Source organism: Haemaphysalis longicornis, unplaced genomic scaffold (assembly GCF_048455015.1).
Source record: "Haemaphysalis longicornis isolate Haplotype H1 unplaced genomic scaffold, Haemaphysalis longicornis Haplotype H1 scaffold_8, whole genome shotgun sequence".
NCBI lineage: Eukaryota > Metazoa > Arthropoda > Arachnida > Ixodida > Ixodidae > Haemaphysalis > Haemaphysalis longicornis.
The window spans coordinates 169093371-169108565 of NW_027526445.1; the positions used below are offsets into that span (position 1 = coordinate 169093371).

The 15195-nt window shown below is 46.0% G+C and overlaps 1 protein-coding gene across 1 annotated transcript in view; it reads left to right on the forward strand.

Moving 5' to 3' along the window:
- The first annotated feature begins 1347 nt into the window (after positions 1–1347).
- LOC144148571 (uncharacterized) overlaps positions 1348–15195 on the forward strand; it is a 47340-nt gene continuing 33492 nt past the window's right edge. Inside the window, exons 1-4 of the mRNA XM_077680086.1 lie at positions 1348–1464; positions 1639–1695; positions 2712–2735; positions 9726–9832. The gene's annotated coding sequence lies outside the window, so the exon portion shown is untranslated. The remainder of the gene's footprint in view (positions 1465–1638; positions 1696–2711; positions 2736–9725; positions 9833–15195) is intronic.

The following is a 15195-nucleotide window of genomic DNA, read 5'->3' on the forward strand; positions in this document are numbered from 1 at the left end:
TGCGGGCGAGGGAGTAAGCCGTTTGACTCTCGTGTACTAACTCACGGTCGTAGCTCAATGGATGAGACGACTGACACTAACTCTGTCTGGTCTACGAGACACAGGCTCATACCTTGCCGGCGCCTGTGTGCTTTATTGCGATTGTAAATGCTATGCGCATGGACGCAGATGGACGTTGTTCGGTCCTAAGGTACTCCGCACCTAAAAAATACGCCAATCCTACCGCGCAGATGTAAAAGACATGACACCTTGTGCCTGGCCGAGGGCATTTTATTTTACCTACGCAACTTTACAGGGAAAAATTCTTCCGCTTTGTATGCTGTCAAAATATGGCCGAGTTTACAGTGAAAAGTACTGGTAAGATGTTGCATGTTGATAGACACATTTCCATGACATAGAAGCTGGAGAGAATATTAAGAAAGGACATTCAGTAGTACGGAACGACCGCGATAACACTGGCAGTCCGTAATCTTTGGAACATCACGTCCATTATTTAACGGAGTAAACAGTACAGCGATTACAACTTTCTGTAGATGACAAAATGTAACGTCATTTATATAAGGGATGCACCGTTTTCTTATTAGGTCGTTCGGTGAATGCAAAAAGTAAGGTCCGTAATACAATGGACCCACTGTATTGCTGTTACACCTTTCCGTAAAAGAAACATGATTAGGCTCCAGAATCCAACGATCATGCGGTATTACTACTTTGTCTTTGCCTACTTCAGATAATTCAAAACCTCCAGTAGAAAAGGCATCAAAGGGACATGCCTTCTCAAAGCGTATACAATGTAAGCTTTCGAATGCTAACATAGGACAGTGTTCATGCAATTCCATGTTGTATTCGGTCAAGCGTGCATCCATAGGCTTGGGCACCGATCAGTGGAGTTGGTTGACAAAGAAAAGGTATTTTATTTTACACTAAATGCATTTGTCTTGTCGGGTGTATCATTGAGTTTGAAGGTGCGTTCACATAGGAGTGCCTAGAAAAAATGACACAATAAAAATTCACGCACTCTTGCAATGATTGAGTCGTGAGTAGGTAACTGAAACTGCATGCTTTACTACATAACCTTGCTAAAAGACATAGCCGTCACCTTGAAACAAAATTATCGGTTCACAAAGAAAGAAACCACGTCTCAGGACTACAGAAAGGCTACAAAATTAAAAAAATGGTTCTTAAACCACGAGACAGAGTGAGGGAGACACACATGTCTGCGATTATAAAGTCGAGATCAGAAACACGTGCACTGATTTGTCAGTGACGTAGGTGTAGAATTTTTTTTGGGATGACCACTGTCATGGAGCTAAAACATCTCCAGCCGATAAACGATAACTTTTACATTTCAGGCTGAACACTCACCGTTACTGCGCAGGCCGATCAGGTGACACAGGAAAAAAATCCTGGTTTTCACATTTACATCTAGCTGATTCTTGCTTCACACCTGATTCCGCTGCATCATGGGTACGTACGTGGATGTAGAATATTCACATTATGATCACTTCGCCACATTGTGTGATTGGCAAAGTATTCCGCTACGCAAGTCTTCCTTGCCCGATTTCAGAAAGCTGTAACTTAAATGCAACGCAGGCAGCTTGCTCGATACCTTCAGTGTAAGATAATTCCGATTTTTTTCAGGTGACGAATCCCACATGTCCCAAATGTCCGAAATGTCAATGATGTCGGCCACGTCCGGTAAGCCGTTCGGCTACCGCCGTTTTTCCGTCTTATCCCACTTTATAACTCAGCCTGCCTAGCTCGTCAAATATTCACAGCCTCAATGGTGACGCACTGTTTAGCTGCCGAGGTACTAGAGCACAAACGTGCAATCATGCTGGTTTAGCAATAACACCTCTTCTGCAACTTGTTAATTTCTCACGTGAACTGGGTCATCCGCACATTTTCCGTAGATCATCCGTAGATCGGTAAATCTCATCCGTAGATCTTTGTTAATTCGTGAGCCTCTTGCTCCAGAGCGAGGTCCGTGGTCAGCCTTCGTGTGTTCCCGTGTGGAGCAAAGGCAAGGGGTGAGCCTCGCTTCGAATTGGCGCCACCCTGGCGGTGTCGCTTGCGCTGTAAATGCAGCTCTCTCTGTACATTCTCGTTTTGCCCTTTCCTCTCCCTCCCTTTGTAGATACACTGACGCGAAAATTCTGCCGTAATGCGTCATCTATGTCTTATGCAATAATATGAGCATTGGAACATTTTCAATGGAGAGCGACGCCGGGCACTATTGGAGCACACTGCTTTTGCACCACGGTAAAAGAGCCCGTGAACTAAGGCCTCTCTATTGGCTAGCCTTTGTTAGCGTAAAGTTTAAGAAGCACATTCGGGTAGAGGCGTTTATGACTTTGGATCTGAAAGTGCAGCCCGTATTGTTTTTATTTATGGGAAATTTCAAGGTTGCGCTGCTTATCGCTGGAAGTAATGTTTGCGAAAGCTTGCAAGCCCTTGCCCTAACTTCAAAAAAAAAAAGTTCTTTGCAAGCTGTGGTTATGCATTTGTTTTGTGGATTTGCTGTTTTTTTGTGCAGCACATTTATTCAACATTGGAAAGAAAATTTCAAAACTCCTTGTTGTAAATTTCATGTAGTATCCTACAATCAGTTACTGTGCGCAAACATTGTAAAAATATTCCGAATACTTCACGCAGGAGTGAAGTTACCAAAGTGCTGCATTTCTTAACGAAATTCTTGCTGTTCCGTCCCACAGGAATTGGATACACTAAAGAGCCAGGTGAGTAATTCTCATCTCTGCTCACGCGCCGACAAAGCCATCATTTTTATTACAAATTACCAATATGGCACGACTTTGCTTTCTGTAACAAAGTGTACTGTAAGCAGGCCTAGCGTAACCTAATGAGTACAACTGAATCATTTCAATACGTAAGGCTAACTAAAGACAGCAAAATTACAACTGGAACTAAATAAGTAAAACATATACAAATAAAGGACCGTAAAACACTTTTTAAAATTTTTCATATCCTAAATGATTCCCGAACGTAGCTAACCTACACATCCTGTAATTTGGATTACAGGGTCGCAATGTACCCCAGCCAAACAAATTACAGCTTTCTTGCCCATCAGAACACTTAGAAACTGTCTCAACACATTTTTTTTTCTATTTTCCGGTCTTGGCGTTCCTTGACCGCTGTAATTACGTCTTTGCAACGCTGTAGCGTCTATTGGCCGATTTTACTTCAGTCGCAGCAAAGAATGCATTCGATGGCCACTTTAAAAAAAGCCGTAAAAGCAAAGGAGAAGCGTAAGGCGATTCTGCTGCGCCGAGCGAATCATGCAGTGCCGTTCTGTGTTGGCGATAAATGTAGCTTTTCCAGTGTTTCCAGGCGCGAAAGAAAGATTGGAAGCGTTTATCGAAAGTTCTGCAGGTTCCTTTTAAGGAGTCAGGAGCCTGACCCGAACCACCGCCCATGTTGTCAGGAATATAAAACGGAAGCTCTACACATCGGCCAATACTCGGCCCTGTGCCAGCTTAGTTCTACAAAGTTGACTTCCAATGGATGGCACACTGGGCGTAGCTGCAGCTCTTGGCTGGAACGCGTTCGGACGCCACTGTAGATATGCGCACTGCGCTGTTAATTCTGTGCATTATCGCGTCCATTACACTTGGGTATATTTATGTTAGTAAGCACCAAGTGTTCGCCCTAATGTGTTTTCCACAGTTTGTAGAATGCCGGGCTGCTAATATTGCAATCCTAGTTACCTATTTTTTATCGGGTTTTTAAGGACAATGAAGACAAAACGCGTGTTTTTTCGTTCAAAAAAACTGATTTTACGCTCTAAAGTTGTAGCTAATTCTAGTGTAACAAAATTGTAAGAAATACTCGAGATATTAAAACAAATGAAGCAGTGCTCACTCCCCAGTCTGTTTACGGCGATTTATGACACCAAATACCTTTGTGTGTCGGCAGTCAGCTGGCCTAAGTCCTCGTCACGAAACTTGAATGAGCCATTACAGTAGGGAAGCTAATCCTGTTTGATAGTATAACTCGAATTCTATGACGCAGGTAACCCACTCAAAACTTCGTTGTACATCTGGTCTAATTACCTCTCTCCTGGATATATTACGACACTGAAGCACGAAATTTGAAAATATTGTAAATATCTCTTCGTTTTTTAAATATAAAACGTCCTCCTAGGCTCCAATTAAACGGATGGAGATGGCGAAGGCTGTCGTGATGGCGATGAAGTGTTCTTTCAAGTTTAACGAAGTTATGTTCTTTGTTCATGGTTCCTTGAAGGCGTAAAAATTCTGCTCCGGTGTCTTATGTCTCCACTCTTTGTCATCAAATTGTCATGCTCCAGAGTGGCTCATATTGCCCATCGCGCGCGTATAAGGTTCCTTTGGCAAGGAGGGTGATGGTGTGAGAAGGTGAGGGAGCATCGGTGTTATTGATTGGTTATGAGGTGCACATGTCTGATGTACGTATGTCTGATCATGAGGTAATTTGTCGCCCCTCGTTCTCCCCCCCCCCACCCCCTGCGAAGTTTTCATTCAGATAAAGCCGCCTCACTCGGTGCCGCTCCGGCTTTCCTTTTGGCCACCGCCAACCCCTCTTTTACAACTGTAATATGCCCGTGTCTTTCACGTGCATGCACTTGTGGGAAATGGAGGGAGGACGAGAGGCGTGCACGTGAAGCTATAGCTTTCATGCCCTCACTGCTTAGGTGTCTGTCTAATTTTAATGCGTAGCAGTCTTTGCTGTGTACCCCAACGGCCCGGTCCGTGTAACGACCTGCATTTCCCCAAAAACACAGAATTGACAGAGGAGTAGAAAAGAACTTTATTCAAAGGCAACAGAATTCCACAGCCACATTCACCAACGCCAACTGGACCATGGGCTGGTCATTGGCTAGCCAAGTCCTACACATTGAAGCAGGATGTGGACAGTGGGGGGATTGAATTGCAATGGGGCAGGTGAAAATGCAGTGTTTTAAATTGGCCTATATTTCGGGAAAATTGGGATATGTGTGGGGAGTGGCGGATACGGCACAGAAAGGAACGGGCAGGTGTCAGAAGGATGTAAATGTGTACGTCGAAGAATGCGTATTTGCGTTATGTTGTGATTCTTGTTTGGAACAGGAAGTGTACAAAGAGTTTCTCTGATGTTCTTAAAGTGAGGCTTTATTTCATGTTTGTAGTAGGGAGTAGTGTTCCACGTCGGAGGACAAGGCCAGAGAATCCTTGACGCCCGGTGCCCATGTTCGTGGGTGAGGATATGAACTACCTTACTGCCGGGAATTCCGGTGTGACCAGGAACCCACCTCAGTGAGGCAGTTTGGGGATGTAGTTTTGTTAAGGCTTCGCGTTGATCGTGCTAAAATTCTTCAATGAAGCCTCCCCATGTGAATGGTGCGGATAGTTTGCATTGAATTAGTGTGTATGGTATATCATTAAGGTACTAAAGAGAGGTTCTCAATACTGGCGATTATTGCGGGGTTTCTAGAGTCGCTATAGGTAGATTAGTGGAGGGACCAAGGGTGTGTGTGACTACTTCATTGCCCCTTGCGATTGATGTGCTCCGATGTGCGTCTGCTCCGATGTGCGTCCGTGATGCACCTGTAGAGACGATCGACGATTGATATGATTGACAACGCAAGCAGAACGTTTTCCTGTATTGGTATCAGCTGCAACGTCTGTTGGGATGGGCGCTATCCTTAAGTTTTCTGGGAGCAGTTTAGGAGGGGTGATGATAGGGAGGTGAATAGGTTTGAGAGCAACGTGGTGATGGATCCAGTGTCCTTGTTTCGTGCTGGAAGGATGCTCCATTTTCCGGACTTTATGTTGATGTATGAGGTCTCCCAGGGGCAAAAACAGCCACGTAGTGTATAGGCACTCAGTGGAGGTATTTACGGGAGCGTTCAGGGCGCCCTTATACAGTGTACCAAGGGCAACCTGAGTCTGAAGTCTCTTGTGACAAGTCAGAGCAATATAAAGAATTCTATAAACACTTTTTGGTCAGAGCTAAGGCATGTACAAGCTGACCTATTTGACCCTCGTGTAGCCCCGCGTGCTTGTTCACAATGCGGCGCAGTATATGCGTAAGCTGATGGCAAACCTTTAACTGTGTTAGCCACATTTTTCTGATTACATGACACATAGGTATGTAGTCCAAGAATTCGGCAGGAAAGTTGGCGAGGGATGGGATGAACTACCCTAAGATGAGGCGGTTTTGTTTGCATTGATAGCGAGTAATCGCAAAAAGCAATTTGGATTTTCAGGTGCGGTAGACAGGCATACCCTGTTGCGATAACTAGTGACTGCATCGACACCTTGCTGAATGATGCCCTGCAGTGACTGGACACCCTGACTGACTGACCCCTTGATAGGACTGACAGGACAGAACAGACGTTCCACCTTTAATCGTTATAATAGCGTAAATGGAGATAGGTGGTGGACAGAATTTCGAAAAACTAAAAAAAGAAGTTAGAGAAAATAAAATTTAACATAAACGGTTTCACAAGAATAGAAATATGCATCTGATACAGCTCCCCCCCAAACCAAAGAATAAACAAGTCGCAAGAGAACCCTAAAAATACGAAAATATGGCAAATTTGCGAAACGTGTAACGTCCTGCTCTCCCACAAAAACGCAAATTTAGCGGTACTTCAACTTTTATACATTATAATTACGAAAATGGGGATAACGGTTCGGAGAGGACTTTGAAAATCTCAAAAATCGGAAACGTAAAGGAATAAAATATTAGCAAAAATGATCTGAATATCAAGAATATGCATCCTATAGATCTCCACCAAACTCTTGAATAGACAAACTGAAAGTGGGCAAAGGCGCCTTCAAAATACGAAATAAGAATGACAAAAAAGGCGAAAACTGCATAAAGCCACACATTTTTGCCAAAATGTAGATATTGCGGAAATTCCATCGTTAATCATTATAAAAGCGCAGAGGGATATGGTTGGCCGGACAGAATTTTGAAAAACCAAGGAATAGGAGAAATGAAAAACATTTTAACAAAATTAACCCGACAAAATTATAAATATGCATATTACGCATCTTCCGCCCCAAAAATACGGACCACCTACACTAACGTTACACGTGAGGAGGAGCGAAGCATGCAGGGTATAAGTGTATTAAAGAAGTGTGTCTTTCTCTAACCACGCGGCGCGCGTTGATATAGGCGACATCCCAATTACGGAGACGAAGGAGGAGTGAAATCCGAAACAGGCAACTCCAATTTTTAAATTTAAAGCGAGTACGGATCGAAATAGAAGCAAGCAAGCAAGTGCGAACGGAAATCAAGTGTCCTGGTGTGTTCTTTTATTGCACGTTTTTGCCCATGGAGAGTAAACGTTCTAGCGCGAGGGGTTGGAAAGCGAGCGTGCCGGTGTTTTATTACCGTCACTAAACTAGAATACGACATGAGACGACAACATGAGACGCCAACTGTCGGGCCCCTAATGTGCTTCGCCCCTGAACCGAAGGATCAACAAAAAAAGTCCGAAAAAGAATGTTGGAAATACGAATAAAAAAACAGCGCGAACGGACCTACTCTGCAGTATGTCTTGAATCTCTGGGAAAAAATGAAACAGAAAAACCAAAGCGAAGGCGCTTAATCGATGTAATGATATAAATTTACGTCCCCAGCGAAAAAAAAAAAGAAAGAAAGCTTAAAAAAAATCGCGGTTTTTGCTAGTCCTAGCCAGGCTTGCGTGTAGAAAAACTCTCAATCTAGGCGAGCGGAGTAAGAATGCACCGCATTAGAAGAGAATTCTCTGAATTTCGGCAGATTGTGTTTTTTTTTGGTTTTCACCGCGCAAGTTATGTGTGGCGGTTTGTACGTTCTTCCGGGTTTTTGCTACCCTCGATGTTTTACGAGGGCCTTACACTGGCTCAGATACCTCGGCCGCAAGGGCAGACCTGTGAATACCGGGCGCATTTTCCCATCGTGGCTACGCCTGGCGAGTGAAAGTCCCCTTTTCGACGTGTTTGACAACGACAGTGAATGCGAAGATAGCTGAATCCCAATTCAGGCGTTGTTCGGTGTCAAAGCAGTGATCTTGGTTTATTGTGAAGGCTTTAAAAGACCCATCGACCGAACAAACCGGTGTTGTCGGTCTCGGACTATAAATCAGGCCCCTGAATTTTCATTGGCTGTGACGTGTTGCATGAGCGCACGTAAAGAAAAAAAACGCCATGAAAATGAACGTGTGCTGGTAGAAAACGGCTGGGTACACGCACAGCCACGTGGTAAAAATGGGGAGATCGGCGGTCCTCCTCCTCAAACTGGGTAGACCGGTTTGGTTTCAGCAAATAACCCATCCAGCGGCGCACCTGTCACAGGGCAGATGGGGCGCTCCGCACTGCTTGCACTGGGGACGTCCTGTAAAATGGTGGCGCCCGCTTTACAGGCATATCTGTTCGGTGTTGCGTCGTTGAATTGGATTTAGATGCTTTCGAATTCACAATTCATAATGAGCGCATAGGCGCCCTGGGACTTTTTTCGGCATGACGGGAATGAATTTGGGGTTGATGTGGAGTGGTGTGTTCTCCAGACGACCTATAATAGCAATGTGAATTGCAATTAACAGGGTTTCTCTATTTATGATAAATTCTTTTCGTAGGAGAGAATTGTTTCGGTTCCAAGTAACGAGCACTGCGTCAAGCTGAACCATAAAAAAAGAACCTACAGGGAATTTAATGGGTTTCTTTTTGCTTTTGGTTTCCAAGGACAGTAGTTGTGCACGGGGTACAAGTAGCCCGCTTTGGAAGTTATGAGTACCCAACTATTTCGGATTTTTTCCATTTTTTCCAACCCCGCAGACGAAGGGTAAGTATTCCCTCTACCTTTAATACGCGCAAGTAAAGCCCCTATGATTTCAGCCAACGGCTACTGAAAGGCTATTCTCAGAACGCTGAGTGAAACAACTAAAAAAGGAACGGTGTTGGTCCAAGTAGCGGTGTTATTTATGTGGAGATCAGAAGGGCCCTATTTTATAACGAAGCTGTGTATATGACGACTGTACATAAGCCAGTTCCCAAGATGGTCCTCCGGGTGAATCGGTCTGCAGACGAGGAAAAAAGAACCTAGTGAGGGAGAGCTGGGAGCAAGAGTGGAAATGTCTGGGTCTTGACCCTCGGAGTAACGCGCACTTTTCACGTACCTACACTCTCGAAGCATCGGCGTAGAATGTACGCGCGCCCTTTGTGAGGAAGCAAGAAGAAGGAGATGGTGCGGCCGTGTCTATAGAAGGAATTGTATTTTTCGGTCTATATCCTACTTCACCGCAAGTTTATTAATTACCTGATGGATCACATGAGCATAATATGTTGTTGAATAGAATATCCCAAATGCAGCCTGTCCTATCATTTGTTAGAAATATAATGGCGTTAATAATACCACACTAGGCAACTGTAAGCACAGGGAGTGTATGCTGATGGATTTGTATTACTTAAGCTTTTCGACATAACCCTCTTTGGTAATTACAAAATGTTTGCGAGTGTAAACTGTGCATATTTGTAGTAGGAAATGGAAAAAAAGGTAATAGAAGAATGTGGGTTGATGGGAGACCTAGTGAGGACATGACCTATCTTCAAAGGCTTGATATGAAGACACCTCACTTCTGGCATATTCGGCCTTTATGCTATTCCGGGCCCAAAAAGTATGATTTTATTATTTGTGTCACTAATAGCTTTGAAAAGGAAGTGTACATCTTCGAATACCATTCTAAACTAGATAATTTACAGGGATCCGAACGAAGGCCGCCGTGTTGTTGTGGGAATAGTCACCTGCCTCGCCTTGATAGCAGCCATCGGCTTGCTTGCCTACTCTCTAAGCGGATCCGTCAACCCGGGTGAGGAGGCACTGATTTTTTACTTATTTTCACTACTCCAGCGGGAGGCTACAACTGTCTGAAACACGGGAGCGCTAATTGAAATTCCTAAGCTGCTTTAAAAAGCCATGAAGACGCACTATGCAAGTCTAGGTCATTAATAAGATTGCTCTCTCCAGAATTTTATCGGACGCTCTTAATTAGTAATAAAGATAGAAAGAAAACATACAAAACAGTGCGACCCCCCAGCTACTTTTTGCCTACTTTCCCATTGTCAATTGTCGAGGCCACCCCCACGAGACGGGATGCATCAAAACCCTCCAAAACGGGAAAAAAAATTCCCTCGCACTTCTCCGAGGGGGAGAGTGTGTAAGTGCGAATGCACGGTTGTTGATTTCGCGATTACGGTGGATATCGTTATCTTGGAGTGGAGAGGAGGCGCCCAACACCCGCAGTCACTGAGCGGAGAGAGGAGGAGGAGAGTAGCGCCCGCCGTTACGGCGAGGGCTACACGAGCGCCCTCACGCGTCGGAATGCGGAGCGCCCGCTACGCGAGCGAGAGCTCTCCCGCCCGAAGTGGAGAGGAGGCGCCCAACACCCGCAGTCACTGAGCGGAGAGAGGAGGAGGAGAGTAGCGCGCGCCCATTTCCCCCCGTTGCTAGGGAAGACGAGGAGGAAGACGAGGAGCGCGCGCACCCACAGCTGTTGCTATGCGGACGACGGCGGCGGACGATTCAGGCTCGCTTAAGAAGTGCATTCGCACTTAAAAAAGAACAAAGGAATGGAAATTTGAAGTGCACGCCAGGAGCCAATTAATGAGCGAACGCCAGCGCCTAACCCCAAGGCATCATGGTCAAATATGGCAGCGCGCTCGTCAGCCAATTAGAGAAATCCGAGCAGGAGACCAGTGGCATGATGACCATATATGGGCAACAAAAGGCAAGAAGCCAATGAGAGTGCGTCACGAGAGAGCTCAGAGTGGTTAAAAGCGGGGCGCACAAAGAGAAGAGGGAGGCAAGAAACGGGGAGGCAAGAAACCATGGGGCGGCAGGAGCACGTGAGCTTCAAGGAACGAGCCAGGGGGACGTGGCCAGGCCAACGACTATGCCTACCAAGCCTGGGCGGTAGCGATCCGACTTCGCATCGGCTGCGGCATCCTAGGCGCCCCACGAGCCTGTGTCGTCGTGGAACCAACGGGGGCGGTCGGGCACCCTCGGCCAACGTTCACGCTCAGTCGTTTCGACGGCCCCGAAAGGCTACGTTCGTTCCGAGACTACGTGGGACCTCCAGCTCCTGAAGCCACACTTTGCAACTGTTTCTTTTATATCTGCACTTCATGCACTTACATCAACCTGCCCATACACTCAGTGCTCAAACACATTATCGAAGTCAAGCACTTTACTAAATCTCAAATTGGGAAACACTCTTACTCAATACGCACTTCTCCCATCACTCCTATGTACGCTTCGTACACTTACAACACCTTAGCGTTTGCGCCATACCATGTTTATGCTTTACCTTATTACTAAACCTATTCGTCATCTTTGTGCGTCCTCTTTCTGTCCAAGTCAGGACAGAGTTGTCCATCAGGTTTATTGAACTATGGCTTCATCTTCACCTTCTTCCGCCTCTTTCATTCAGCACCCTTGGCTATACTGTCGGCTCGGCTTTGACACTCATCAGAATTCATTTGTCTCCCAGACCTATTACCCGAGCCCGGTCTCCAGTCCTTGCCTATTGCAAGCTTTCTCTGGATTTCGCGAAACTCGCACGGTCTCTTTCTTTTGCCTTATTTGGCCGTCTGCACTTGTGCTCTCATCTGAAGTTAGTACTCTGGCTACTCCCGGAGAACTCAATGCCTATCTCGTGTCCCACGCGACCTTGTCTGGGGTGTTGATTACAGAGCCGTTCGTTCCTCTTACGGGTTTTAGCCTGTCGTCTGCATGTCGTCTTGGTAGTGTGGAATAACTGTGCCAGGTTTGCCGCTACCTTATCTTTTTTTGCACCTCTCCGGTCACGCGCTCTAACCTTCTTAAGACGGAAACTCCTTTTCCTCCACTGCGTCCCACGATTTCGATAACGCGGACATCTTTCCTCGCGCCATTGCATCTCAGCAACGTTACGGTGTGCTGGGACCTTTCGCTTGGGACCAACCCCTGTCCTGTGCCTAGCCTAAATTTCTCAAGACGGGACTCTTGATCAAAAACAAGCAGCTCGGTCTGAGGGAGCTGTCCTAGTTTCTCTTCAATGCCTCTACTTGGCTGCGAACTGGTGACCCCGTTGACAATCCTAGACGCTGAGCTTTACGCTGAGCTGTCTAACGAATTTGCACTGCCTTTTTTTCGGGGAACTATACTCTCAAGAGTCATAGGCATTTCTACTGCACTGGCAATAAAGCCTTCTTGCCTGATGCACTTCCTGCCAGTGCACGAAGCGTCAGGCACCTCGATATCAATAATTAATCTTTGGGCGACCGTGACATCCACTAATTCCTTAGAACTACAAGGCGGCAGCAAGCTGTCCTCGCCTAGCGTGTTCGGAGCAAGCTCATCTTCAAACACGCCCGGCCATTTCGCTGTCTAGCTCTTCGAACACGTCTTTTTTCTCAGCGGGCTGGCCAAACAAACAATTATTTTCTTTGTGTTCCTTTTTACTTGAGGCCTCATCCTGAACGGCGACCGGTGTTCTCTTTGTCTCACGTGACTCATCGCAGTCGATGCTCCGCGTGCCTTCCATCTCACAGGCGGCACGTTCACCGCTAACTTGGCGTGTTTCCTCCTGGGCGCTCTGTCGCGAGAGCCCCTTTTCTTTTTCTATTACGTTTGCTAAGCGCGTGCTTTGACTGTCACGTGCGGCAGGTTCAACGCTCCGTCCTTGTTCGTAAAAATCTTCTATCTCTGCACCCGATTTCTCACGCACTTTGCGGCACTCTTCATCGAGCAATTAAAAAAAACTGTTCTGTGGTTAAACCTCGCGTTTGAAGCAACGTCAACAAGCGTCCAGGATCCATTTTCGCAGCTGTTGAGATGTGTGATTGGGCCCGATGGGAATATCCTTGGGGAGGATAAATTCTGGCAGGCTCGCCAATTGTTTTTATTGTCACGTCAATGGATGGTGGGGTTGTTTTTACGAGCTCAGAGAGGTGGCAGCAGGAAAGCTGTTGACGGGTTTGAGAAAACACACAATTAATGAACCCTTAAAAAAACCTCGAGCAAACCACTAAATGAGACAAATGCACACCCCCGATAAGATAAACCTCAAATTGAATATCCAGAAATACAATTTAACGCAAAACCTAAAAGTATCTACAATAAAGTTGTACACACTTAGTTCATATACAATCCTTACATCGAGTCCTAGTTAATGTGCTTTCTACCGCAACTCCCCAGTTGTATCCTACGACTGTGTCACTAATGGACTGCCCTACCGAGAGGCCGTGGCCCTACCCCGCTGTCGTTGGTGCTAACGTGTCGCACCCGCTGCGAGGCCGCGACTCGGTGGTAGCCGTCCTCGTCTAGCTTCGGGGCCGGCGATCAATGCGTGCGGTCACTCCTTGGACGGCGTGAGCTCCGCGCGTCCTGATTTGTTTCCTTGGTGGCTACCCCCTGGTAGCCGCAGTCGATGGAGATCCTTGATGTCAGCGCTCCGCGCATCCTGACGTTTCCTCTGCGGCTACGACTAGTAGCCACTGACGCTGGAGGTCCCACGTAATGTGGGAAGTCCCACGTTACGTGGGAAGTCCCACATGAAGTCCCACGTAAAGCGCGCTGCCATGTTTGACTATGATTCCTCGGGGTTTAGGAACTGGAGTTTGGTCATTGATGCGCTCCTGGCGCGCACTTCAAGTTTCCGTTCCTGCGTTGTTTTTTTCCCTTTTAGGAGGTTTTGATGCATCCCCTCTTAGAAGGTGACCTTGACATAGGACACCTATGATAGACCGTAATCTGGTTCGTGTGATTTGCGGCAGCTTACTAATGTAACCATGTATAAACATCGCTGTACGATTCTAGCGGGGAATGTATTTCCATTTTCTTTGTATCATTTGCATGCTAACGTGCATGTTTCACACTGAAAGCTGTGTTTTTGTGCTATTCCGTATTACGCCATTCTTGCCTTCAACAGCCACTGTAGTACGAAATTTGAACATTTCATTAAATTGATTGCGTTTTTCGTTAAAACAAGGCCGTTGGCTTGTGTTATGGGGCAGAGTGAATTATCAGGGGATAGTTGTTTGAAACTGTAGAAAATTGTTGTTTAATGGCTCCTTTAAAGACAAAAAATATGTCACGGCCTGGGCCAGCATTTCTACACGAGTCTCCACCTCTCCTCTGAGACCCAAGTCTTCAAGCTGTTGCCCACTGCATGGTTGCCATTGGGATATAATTCTATACTTTGCTGCTCCGATTAAAAAAGCGTTTATATCAGATTTTTTTTGTGAGATTTATTGTTGAATAGGTGGAGCAAGTCGGATAATCGGCCGTGGCACTACCACGGTTAAACATGTATAGTACGCCGATGTGCAGTAACAGGCGAGACAGTGCAACATAATATATTGCCATAGTAAATGCTTAGTTCTTGCTGTTTATAAACAGTTTAGCCCTTCCTGTCGTCGTATATTTAACACGTTTTTACACTCATTTCAATCACATCACAAGCCTACGACTTGTGCCCTTTCGTGGGCTTAAAATAAGTTCAAGCTGAACGGTAGAGTTCGCACTTTCCAGATAATAGCAAAATTGTCCCTGAACGACTACTACTCACACCGCCAAGCAAACACGCCTACAGCAACACAAGCCCCGTGTCGCCTCCTTAATTCTGCCATGTTGGGACAAAGTCTTCCTAAACCCCTTACCCCTTTCCAACAGCAGAGCTGTAATAGGCTAGCGCCTCTGGAATTTTGACATGCAGAGATCTAGAAAGGCTGCCATCGTCCTCCTCATTTTGGCCTACCCTCTCTCTTCGACCACCTGTTCCCATCCAGTGCCCTCTGTTTTGGTATTAGATGCGTATATTGCAGCTGAGAACAAAGTCTTCCCGGTAATTCATTCGTATTTAGAAACTGCCTTTCTCTTGTTGCGTGTTGACAAACGAAACCTACAAATTAAGAAGAAAAATGGCGGCAATGTGCGCGATGGTGGCGGAAGGGGACCCCCGAAAACGATAGAGCCGTAGGCGTCACGCGTAAAGGGTTCATGCAGACAAAACGCAAGATTGGTTCATTCGAAAGACTGCCTGCTTAGAATCCTTCTGACACCACTTTTAACGTAAAGTTTGCTGAAATAAGCTACATTATTGTAGGGAAAAATGGGAATGCTCAGGTGACACACTAGATCATTTCCCACAAGAGACCTATCATGTGATACGCGAGAGCTCTGCAATTGGCT